General features: G+C 37.9%; 1 protein-coding gene across 4 annotated transcripts in view; it reads right to left on the bottom strand.

Moving 5' to 3' along the window:
• The window catches only part of Syt1 (Synaptotagmin 1), a 327,591-nt gene that overhangs the window by 35,162 nt on the left and 279,754 nt on the right, over positions 1-12,675 (bottom strand). The gene's annotated exons all lie outside the window — the stretch shown is intronic.

The following is a 12,675-nucleotide window of genomic DNA, read 5'->3' on the forward strand; positions in this document are numbered from 1 at the left end:
AAAAAAAAAAAAAAAAAAAAAAAAAAATTCTTTGAAAGATACTCAAAAGTAAATACTGTATGCCAATTATTCTTTTTATAGGCCTAATATTAAAAAAATTGTTAAACATTCTATGGGGGAGGTTCAAACTCAGTAACCCCCTCCGTCCCCTTGCGTATGCTCCTGAGTGATTGTGAAAATAGTGCAGTAAGTGTTATGCACACAATCATTAAAAATAAGTTTAGTTTACCCAAGAATTTTGAATGCAAATCAGAAAGCTGTAGGAAATGAAATTTCTTGGAAGCTGTTGGATCACTTTGAAACCAAAAGAAAATTATGTTTCTTATGTATTCTGATACAGTGAAACATGAGAAAACCAATGTACCTTAAAATGAAGAGGTCATGTGTGGAGTGGCATGTACACGGGGAAACCTGTTTGTCTGCCACCAAGATTCTTATGACTGTCCTTTGGAATGCTATGGTCGTTTCGTGCAATGATTTTCTATTTGAACTATAAACAGCCAGTGTTTTATACTTCTGTGAACTATTGGGCAAGGTTAGAGAGGCCTATTATTCCAAAAGATGCAAAGTCTAAATTTGCAGCATTCTGCTTAAAAAAAAAAAAGAATGCTAGACCCCACACCGCCACTGCTATGAAAACTAAACTGGAAGAAATGCACTAAACAGCTCTGGATCGCCCCTTTAAAAGTGTGTAGACACTGGAGGATGCTATGTAGAAAAATAGTTTTGTTAAGAGTGTTTCAAACAGTCTCATCCACATCTGATCGAACCTTGTTTATTTCCTGGAAAAGAAACTAGCCATGTGTTCAAATATACAGCAGAGTAAGGAAAGTAGGAACATACACAAATGAGCATAATTATAGGTCATTGTGGATGAGGGAGCTAAAGAAAGAAGTGACAAAGACACTAAATAAATGAATGAATAAATAAATACATAAATAAATAGATAAATTAATTTTTGAAAGTTGTTAGATATTCTAAGCGCTAATTACCTCAATAGTTCCATTATTATTGCAAATGAACTCCAGTTATTTTCATCAGAATTCATAGTATTCACTCTGTATATTGACTTTATACAGGGTGATCGGAAACAACGTGAACCGGGTATATGAGCTTTAGAGGGTAGGTCAACTAATGTGAAATAATTCATTCGATATGCGCGCCGTAGTAATTTTATCATCTTCTGAAGTTAGCCAATCAGATCGCTTCGCGGGCGATTTCAAACAGGCATTCCACAACGATGTAGCTAAATGTGCATGCGACCTAAGACTGGCTCGACAGCAAAGCCAAGAAATCAATATCAAACACAAACACACTATGGGTTTCAGCCGGTGTTACCGTAGCGCACTTGCTATGGTACAATCCTCTCTGCACGGAGGTCCGTGTTCAAATCCCTACCTGGCCTAATTTTTGTGTTCTTTGATTGGTACTCTCAATCATAGGTGATGAATATTATATTAATCCATATTGAAGAGCAATATAATGTAAAACAAAATATAAAGGTTTCCACCTATTCAATACTATTTGTTGTAACCTTAAAAAAAGTTACGTATATTTGTCTTAACCTTCTTGGAGCCAGGAGCTAATCTGGTCGGCCGCTTACCATCAGCTGGAAGCGGCCAGAGCTCTGCCTCCACTCTACTACTGTAAAGTGCCAGGCCGTTTTCAGTTGAAATACATGTATTTTAAAATTCGCGTATATCTACCGGTGTATAGCAAATACTGGCACGAAATTTTCTACATATCAACTACATAGAATAAACAACTGGTTTAGAGTGATATAAAGAGTCAAAAACATTTTATTGTTGATTTATAGTTGTCGATAACGTTTATTTTTAGGAGGAGAAAAACATTTTTGCACTTTCTCTCTCAATATCTACTTTGAAAAAAATAATTTACGATACAAAATAATACACGTAATTATGTATAATGTATTTCAATTCTATAGAATAATTAATTTGAATGAGAAAAATAAAAACAAAAAATAAAAATTCAAACATATGTCACTCACCAATAAAATTCGTGTATATGTATCGATGTATGGCAAATACTGTCAAGAAATTTTCTACGTGCAAACAACATAGTATAAAAATAATTTGGAATTATTAAAAAATAAAAAATAATAGTTGATATTATAGGTTTTGTTTTCAGCAAAATCATTTTCTCATTTTCGGTTCTAGTATCTATTTGAAAAATAATATTACAATACAACAGAATATACGTAATTAATAAAGCTATGGCACTAAAACCCCAATTTGCTTTGGCCTACCAAGCGACCGCTGCTCAGTTCCGAGACCTGCAGTTTACGAGGTGAGGCATGGTCAGTGAGACGAATCCTCTCGGTCATTACTCTTGGTTTTCTAGACCGGGGTCGCCCTCTGACCCTCAGATATCTCCTTAATTGCAATCACTTAGGGTCACTTAGATTGAGTAAACCTTGAACCAACCCTCAGGGCCAGGCAAAAATTCTTGACCTGGGCGGGAATCAAATCCATGACCTCCAGGTGAGAGGCAGGCATGCTACACTTGGCCCACGGGGACTGGCATTTACGTAATGATAGAGGACTATAACGTTTAGGAGAGAGAAAGTGAAAAGTAAATTGAAGTATGATATGGGCGGAGAATCAGACGGAGGGGCATGTTTAGGTCCAAGAAGTTCCTTGAAGGAGGCAAGAGGTTGAGGAATGTTGTCAGGTTCATTGGGATAAACTTCCACAAAATGTTCTCCAGAGACATCATCATATTCGTTATCACTAGTTTTATCTACCACCATATTCAGAGTAGCTTTAGTGACATTAGAAACAATTAAATATATCTTCTTTAGCTGTGGTGATTCTGTGGGCGTGTCCAGTATAATTTTGTCGCTATTCTCTGAACTAAATTCACTGCCGCTATCCAGTAAATCATCCGCATTAACTTTTCATTGTTCCAAATACTGCATTCATTTATCGTCATCAATACTGCTGAAAAAATATCATGTGAACAACTTGCCATTTTGCTGTCACAACTCCACTCACTGCAAGGAGCAATCTCTTACTGAACTGACCGGTTAGCGGTATTTGTAAACACAGGAAACAACTCTTGTGAAAGCTATAACACCCTCTTAGAACTGCCAAAGTAAGGTCAGGCACACAATAACGTGTAGCCCCTTTACTACAGGTTGTAACAAAAGTATGCACGTCACTAAAGGTTGCCTCAAAATTATATATATCACAGAATTTTAAGCCGGCCAATGTAATTGGCTCTGGCAACTTCCAACTGGATTTTTAAAGGCCGACCTGATTGGCTTTGGCAATTTAAAGGGCAAGTGCTCGCACTGCCACCTGGCACCAAGAGAGTTAATAGACCATCATCAGTCAAAATAAATAAAAGTTAAGGCAAGAAATGAATTATAGATAAATTTATGAAGCAAGCAGGTGCTGCTTAAAATTCAGGGCAAGACAAGACTTAAGATATCACATTAATTTTTTCAAATTATTTATCAGTATGGCCAACCCTCTAATGCTCACATACCCGGTATATGGTAGATAATACAGCTCTCTCCTTTACTCCAGTGCGATTAAGTATTTAGAATGTCTGACAGTGTCGTAAGAGTCCGGCTCCACGGCTAAATGCTTAGCGTGCTGGCCTTTGGTTACAGGGGTCCCGGGTTCGATTCCCGGCAGGGTCGGGGATTTTAACCTTAATTGGTTAATTTCGCTGGCACAGGGGCTGGGTGTACGTGTCGTCTCCATCATCATTTCATTCTCATCATGACGCGCAGATCGCCTACGGGTGTCAAATCAAAAGACCTGCACCTGGCGAGCCGAACATGTCCTCGGACACTCCCGGCACTAAAAGCCATACGCCATTTCATTTTTTTCAGTGTCGTAAGAGGCATTATTAACACCGATATGAAATTGAAGGGGTAATTTATTGAATGAATTTCAAGAAGCAGGATTCTTATTTGTTTGTAGCTTAGCTATTGGTTTCATCCTTGTTATTTTTCTGTGAGATGAGATTAAAAGTATGGGATATATGAGTATACACATTCATATTGCAAGGCTAAGAAGGATGTGGTTAATAGATGACCTAGTTAGGTATAGAGACTACTCAGTCATCTAACTGTTAAAATTGAAGCATAATCAATGCATCATCCAGTTTTATCTCACACCATTGTAGGTACTGAACTCATTTTTCTAGATATCTCTCTAGGGATTGCTCTTAAAGCTCTACCATTGGTAGCTTTATGGTGTCAAACTGGAGACAGGGATGGCCTCTGAATAGGTAGTGATGAATTATATTCAGTGATTAATCATGCCTTTGTCAGATCATATTACAGTTTGGAAAATTGAGAAGATAACTTCATTTTAAATCACATACTGATGTGACCATGTGAGGGAGTAGTGATTCTTTTTTTCCTAAGGGAAAGTACAACCAGGCATCCATCCTGCCTGGTGTGATCATATCTCCTATTGTTGGGTTCCATTACTAAGGGTAAGGAGGACTGCAGTACACTCAGGAGAACCTGCAGCTACATGCATTGCTGTTGATGGCATGCCTAGATAAGGACATTTTAAACAAGATTATGTACACCCACATATTATTCAAGGATCACTGGTCTGTCTGCATCATGTTGAAACTTTCCATTGGCCAGCCAGCCAAACTTGTCTTCTAGTGAACATGTGTGTCCCCTGCTGGACCTGCAGCTTCTGCTATCATGGAATTTGAGGGTTCTAGAGAACAGCTACAAAATGCTGAACTGGACTGTCATAGGATGACATCAAAGCTCTGTATGACTCCATACCATATTGTATCTCTTCATTTTTCATTGCATGAAGTGGAATGATGAGGTATTACTAAGGTGTAAAGTTTGAAGTTCTTCCATTCTGTAATAAACAAATCATACTGATCTGGTCAATTATTTAATCATTTACTTACATCCATTTGATCATTATATGTGAGAAATCTCGTTGTATTCTGATGCCCCCTCTTGAGAGTTCATTATTACTTTTTGTCAAAGTATAGTGTATATTGTCCATGTTATACAGAGTTAGGGTCTTGGTGAGGTAAATGGGGTCCTATTTTATTATACAGTACAATCTCCATAATCCAGCCATTCAATACTCTGGTATGTCCAATAACCTGGCCTTTTATTTTCCACCTAGTGAGCTATGTTGAAACACCTGGGTTTTAACTTTGTAGTGTTTGTAGTGCAGCCTTCAATCATCAGTCAGTCATCACTGATCTGCATTTAAGGCTGTTGTTGAAGTGACAGATTCTCTACCAGTTGTTTACCTAATATTAAAAAAATGATTTCAGTGCGGTTAGGAATCTATCGAACATCTCCCTTGGTAAATTCAATTCCTAATTCCTCTTCTTGTAAATGAATATTTGCCCTAATTTGTCTTCTTTAATTCCAACTTTATATTATGATCCTTTTCACTTTTAAAAACTCCATTCAAGTTTATTTGTCTACTAATGTCATTCCATACCACCTCTCCAATGACCGCTCAGAACATACTGCATAATACCAATATAAATTTACTCATTCAGGACAAATATTTCAGGTTCCCTATGGGAATAAACATCTAGAATATACTGCATAGTCGAGCAGCTCATCTCCTTACTCCCAAGTCTTCCCAGCCCTAAGTTTGCAACATTTTCATCACACTACTCTTTTTGATATCGACTTTAAACTTATTAGTAATGGAAAATTCTAAGTTCCCATGGAGGGAATTAGATATTTTTCACCAATAGAGCTTGTCAAAAACAGATCAGATGTAAGGCCTTTCAGGCATTTTCTGCATCAGTGGGTAGAGTCTGACACATCCCACTCTGATGAGTCTAGTGTCAGACCTAAGATGAAACACTGGTTAATAGAGCAAATGCCTGAAAAGCCTTACATCCAATCTAATTTTCACAAGCTCTATTGGTGAAAAATATCTAATTCCCTCCATGGGAACTTAGAATTTTCCATTAGGAATTGCTAGGTGGGCAGTAATTCCATTGTGGAGATTTATCTCCCGTATGCAGTTATCAGACTGTGCCTCTTATAACGGGCTTCTGATAAGTTCACCTGCATACACCCCAGCGTCAGTGGGTAGGGTCTGACACATCCCACTCTGATGAGTCTAGTGTCAGACCTAAGATGAAATGCTGGTTAATAGAGCAAACGCCTGAAAAGCCTTACATCTGATCTGTTTTTAAACTTATTAGGTCATGTTACATACAGTTAGTACTTGTTAAAGAGATGCTAAGTACAGAAAAAGATGGCCAGCTGGACACCAATGGGATCCAAACCCACAACCTCCACAAATGTACTTGACACAACCTAATAAGCTGAAAGTTGATTTCAATTACAATGTGGTTGTGAAAATTCAATATTCATTGACTTGGCTCTCAATGGGCAACTTGTACACACTCTACAGTGTGACGGAAGTAGTGCCAGACCTGTAGCTTAGATCCTTTCCAACAGAACAAAGATGACCTAGGCCACCATAGCTCAATTGTTAGAGGAACCGATGGGAAATTGGGAGGTTGTGGGTTCGGATCCCACTGATGTCCAGTTGGCCATTTTTGTTCTGTACTTAGCATCTCTTCAACACATACTAAATGTACATAACACAACCTAATAAGTTGAAAGTCAATTTTGATTACAATGTGGTCATGAAAATTCAATATTCAAACATTACTCTTTTGATGAAAATCACCCAGAAAAAATTGTGCTACTTTTCCTTTGGATCCTTTCCAGTTTCTGAATCAAGTAATTCTGGTGAAGGGCCGATGACCTAAATGTTAGTTCCCTTTAAACAACAAGCATCAATCCTGGTGAGTTTTCCATACTCTAATTAGGGTCTTACCAGTTACTTATACATCCTCTCCTTTACAGTCTTTGTTACCATTTACTTGGATTGTTAATTCAGCATGTACTGTATCTACAGTTCGTGTTCCTTGTGTGATGCATAATTTTGTGTGTGCATTCAACATCAGTTGTGGTTTGAACAATGACAAACTCAAACACAAAACATTATCATAAGTCTGATTATCCTTAAGAAATTGAAGTGAGGTGAGAAACGGTATGATTTAGTGACTAATATAGTGTCAGAACACAAAAATCTGATGATTTTGATGCTGCTTATTGTTTAAAGGAACCTAACATTTAGATCATCAGCCCTCAGTGATATTAAAAAGAAATGGATGAAAATCGAGCGTTAGTAAATACTGCTGCATTTGGAACAGGTGAGAGAGAGAGAGGGAGAGAGAGAGAGAGAGAGAGAGAGAGAGAGTGAGTGTGAAGATGGCAAATAACTCAAAAGTTGACAAAGCATTCTATGTACAATTTCTCAGAAATGTAACCAGAACATACCAATTAACGGAGATATTCTTTAAAGAAAAAGCTAAATTCCTTTATTAACAACTTATGGGCTGAGATTACTTTTGTGCTAATGATAGATACCTGGACAAGTTGAAGGAAAAACCTCTTTGAATATGTACAGAATATATTTCCTATAAAACTAATGTCATTCTACACAACCTCTCCACTGGCAGCTTGAAACATAACTGTGTAATCAAGCAACTCACCTCCTTACTCCCAAGTCTTCCCAGACATAAGTTTGCAACATTTTTGTAACACTGCTCACTACACACAGCTTTTCCTGTAATCCACCCCCCTCAGTTCCTGAGAGGGCTGAATTGCTGAGATTGTACTGTATTGGGAATTAACTCTTTTTATTGGCATGATCAACATTTAACTTTCATCTATGTGTTCAGCAATATTAATGAAATCCATGGAAGAAAATCCATGTTCTTTATAAATAAATTTTGTCACCTATTTATTAAATCATCTGGGGATTGTTTAAGTCATATAAATACACATGGAATTCACAAAGTGGTTCCAAAAAATTCTATTGTAAAGCCTGCCAGGTTGTTTTCCACAGTTTCATACCGTTCATGAAATGTTTTGAAAATGATGAAAAAATATTATTTATTTACTCTCTTCAGTTAGCATAAATCAGTGCTCAAAAACTTATCTGTGCTCACATGTGGTATCAGAGAGTATACATATAGCATGCTCATTTGTCATTCTACTGCATTTTTAAAGGAATTATGTCAAAATTATAGCACATTTACAAAATGTGTGTCTGAAATAATGAACCATGTCAAAAAATTCAATATTCAGAGGCATTATTCATTTTATGGAAAGGATAATATGTGTCATGTGAGTCCTGACTATTCAGCAGAGACTGACAAACTTTATTAGAAAATGTCTTCATTAGCTGCATAGGGAAATGTATTTAAATGCACGTACTTGCAATACTGCAGACATGTCATTTATCCCAATACTAGTATCACCAGTCCATAAAGATGAGTATGGTTGGTGAATTATTTGTACTGTAGTATGTCAACCGGTACTATGGATAATTATTATAACATAATTACGTGTGGTACATCCCTCTATGGCACAACAGCCCCAAAGGGCCATGGTCTACCAAGTGACTGCTGCTCAGCCGAAAGGCCTGCAGGTTATGAGGTGCCATGTGGTCAGTACGATGAACGCTCTGGGCTGTTATTCTTGACTACTTAGACCAAGACATGTGGTACATACATCTTCCTTATAGACTGTTATACATTCCTGCATTCATTCTGCCAGCCTTTGTGAATTAATTAAGTGCACAATCTCCACTATCATCTGGTTGACACTAACTCTGTGTCCCTGTTTAGTTCCACACCCCTGACTATTAGAAACAGAGTTTAACCATTGTCGCCTTTGTCTCTCTCTACTTCTCTTATCCTCAATGACCGAGTCCATTCCATTATTCTTCTAGGTAACCTATCCTCCTCCATTTCCCAAGTTTATTTATACACACAGTTTCATCCATCAAATTCATCCTTCATTCCAAGTGCCTTCTTGCCATTGTTCCTACCTGTTTTCACCCAAAATATTTCTTACTACTTTCATGTGTATTACTTCCAACTTTTGAGCAAGATAATCTGAGTCCATGCAGCTTGCACTCCTGCACAGTAAAGCTGGTCTGAAACTAGATCAATCTAAAGACAGTTCTGTCTGGGAATTCACTTCTTTCATACAAAATGCCATTGATTGCAATTGAAAGCTCATGGCATTAGATTTGCTGCATATTGATTCAATTTCACTTAGCCTACTAGCCAGGCCATACCCAGAGGTGAGGTTAGGGAAGGGGGGTTTCAAAACCTCTCCGGAATAAAAGTTAACTCAACAAATTTAAACAGCATGTACAGGATTTGAAATAACCTACATTAAATTAGAAATATTATAAAAACAAGCATTTGCAAATTAAACTATTGAATTTAATATCTAAAATCTATGTCATCTTTAAATATTTTTCTACGAATGTAGTTAACAGCTTTACTGAAAACATAAATAGATATTTTATTTTGGTAAGATAAATGTATTTTTTGTTTTTTTATGTTCTTACTACATTTTGCACCATAAAAATCAATTTCAATAAACATATGCAGTAGAAATATTTTCATGTTATCGAGCCGCTACAAGATTTTAAAAAAAGAATCAAACCTCTAAATATTTTTAATGCTTAAGAATACTTTATAATCTCCTATCTCTTACTCACTGTATCCCCTTATCTGAATATCATTAACTCCTAACACAGCCAGTTCTACTTTTTTCCTTCCATAAGGCCCATTAATACTGATAGCTCCCCATTGATTTTGTTGTTGTTGATGTTGTTGTTATTGCAGTTGTTAAGTTGTTTCCAAGGATTCCCTGGCCTATCAAATGGAAGTGGGACTCTGCTACTCCCATAGGTCCAAGGTTGGCTTAAAATGATCTGAGGGTGCTCGGTAAAAATTTTATGCAGTGGGATGCTACCTACTTATACATAGTTCCAGTGAGAATCCCTCTTTGAATGGGTTAGGGACAGCCAGTGGATTATATAATCCTAGCAGCCTGAGCACAAGGAGGGCCACAACTCAGAACATATCCAAGATGCAAACTTGTATTCTTTGGCAAATGTTATCCTGACTCAGTGGACCACTTATTAGGACTCACAGCTTTTGCCCATGATTCATGAACTAGGATGTGACTACAGGAATCCTCCACATGAACCACTATTATAATTATAATGATTTTTTATTCTTATAAAAATGGTAAAAGTAGTGGTGTACAGCCTATTGACTACCACTCTTGAACATATCGAGTATCAAGAGAGAATCTCGATTGTTTCCTGCTTGACATAGGACGTCATCCCTCCATCTAGAACCTGACACTCCTTGACTTTGATGGTCTTTACTCCATCAGAGCCATGATCCATTTTGAGGCACTTCTTGTTATTCAGCCTGCCCTTCTTTACTTTTCTTACGCCACTTGCTCCATCATATTGGCATACAAGTCCTCATATTCTCCTCATTTTGGATCTGCTCTCTTAGGCTGTTTCCAAGAATAATGTGTTTCATTGCTCTCTGGCAGACTTAGAGGCAGTTCATATGCTGTTCACGGTAGAGGTAAAATATGTTGCAGTTTTGTCATCATCTTCTTTTGTTACAGCCTCTGTAATATCACAGGCAGCTTTGTCATGGTTTGGGTTTTCTTTTTCCAGAACCTCTTCATTCTCTTTTCCCTTCTCTCCCATTCTTCAGCTGATTGTCTCCCTGATTGGGTTTCTCTATCCTGTTTCTGTACCTTTCTCTGTCATATTGGGTGGTGTATATTTATTTTTCTAGTTCGCTGTCCCTTCCACCTTGATTCCCATCTCAGTCCAGTCCTTGTGGAGTTCCACAACCCACAGTTCCTGTCTTTCTTCTTGTCCTATCCATTTTCTCTCATACTCTACTAGTCATTCTCTTCAAGTTCAGAAAATCTTGCTCTTTTGAGTCTTATTTCTTCTGAGATTGTCCCTCAATATTAGTTCCCGTCTTTCACCTCCTCTTTATCATCCCACTATCTTCCCCAGGATTTTTCTCTCTTCTTTCTCCGCTTGCTCTGCCCTCTCTTTTATTCCACTGCTGCTCCTCTTCCTTCCTCTTAGATATTCTCCAAGGTACTTAGACTTTTCTACCTTCTGCACGGTGCTTTCTGATGGTTTCCAATTGCTGGCGATCAGAGTTTTTGTTTTTTCATAGGCGATCCATAATGCTACCCTTCTGGCTATCTTGCACATGTTGTCGAGTTGTTTCTTTGCGTCTCCTTCTGTCTCACTTACTGTTACTATGTTATCCACAAAGGCTAGGCAGTCTACCTGGCCCTGTTATCCTTCTTGTTCCTCACATGTCTTTGGTATCCCCATCTTTTCGTTTATTGTTCTCCATTGTCTGAGAACTTCATCCAGTTCTATGTTGAATAACATCAGTGACAGTTTGACTCCGATCTTCATCTCAAACTCTTCTGATAGTGCACTCCTGAATCTCACCCTTGCCTTTGTGTTTGTCAGTATTTTATTTATCAGTTCTCATGTGGTGCCATCTAGTCCTCTGTTCTTCAGAATCCTCACCAGCATCTCTCTGTCTATGAAGTTGTACCGGTATGCCTTCTTGAAGTCTACAAAGGTTACAATTACCTTCTTGTTCTTCAAGGCCCAGTGCTTTATCAGAGTAAATATCTGTTCTGTGCACCCTAGTCCTTTCCTAAAACCCACTTGGTCATCTCCAATTGTACTGTCTAGCTGTTCTTCTACTCTTTTCAGGAGGAGTCTCAACAGCATTTTGTAGCTAACCTCTAGGAGAGATATCCCTCTCTAGTTTGTGTTCCTTTTGTCCCCGTTCTTGCATGTCTGTTGCCTTGTTGCCTCTCCAATTTATCATCTCCGCTGATATCCCATCATCTCCAGTCACCTTGTCATTCTTACGGTTCCTTATGGCTTGTGCAACCTCATCCCTGGTCAGAGGTCATGGCTGTCTCTCTTCTATGTCTGGCCCAAGTTCCACTTTGTCTCCAGGTGGTTCGCAATTCATTAGATAATGGAAACACTCTGCTAGTATTCTATTGTTCCACTTCACACTTACAGCAAAGGTCCCTTTCTTGTCTCTTATGAAAAGTTCTCTGCCCATTTATCCTTAGACTTTCCAAAAAAGTTTCTGTGTTTGTCTTAATACACACCTTTTTATTTACATGTAATACACTTCACTACCACCCGCGCAAAGTTGTGCAATAGTGAATACATCCCTCCATATAGCATTAACATCAAGGAAGGCCATCTAGTTGTAACACTGGGCTTAAATCCATATACAATGTTAACTATAAGTAATTGAGAAGAAGTCAGGATACATTTTGCTGTTTTCATTTTTAGAACTTCTTTTATCAAACTTTTAAAATTATTACTGTGTGTTTTTGATAAAAAGAAATGAATGAATGCATGGTATATTATGTTCCTTGCATTTTATGTTTTATGAGAATTAATTTTCATTATTATCAAACTATACTTAGAGCCTCCGTGGGTCAGGCAGCAGTGCGCCAGCCTCTCACCGCTGGGTTCCATGGTTCAAATACCAGTCACTCCATGTGAGATTTGTGATGGACAAAGCAGAGGCGGGACAGGTCTTTTTCCAGGTACTCCAGTTTTCCCTGTTGTCTTTCATTCCAGAAACACTCTCCAGTACCATTTCATCTGTCAGTCATTAATCATTGGCCCAGAGGAGTGCAACAGGCTTTGGCAGCTGGCACAATTCCTATTCCTGCTGCTAGATGAGGGATTCATTCATTCC

Source organism: Anabrus simplex, chromosome 9 (assembly GCF_040414725.1).
Source record: "Anabrus simplex isolate iqAnaSimp1 chromosome 9, ASM4041472v1, whole genome shotgun sequence".
NCBI lineage: Eukaryota > Metazoa > Arthropoda > Insecta > Orthoptera > Tettigoniidae > Anabrus > Anabrus simplex.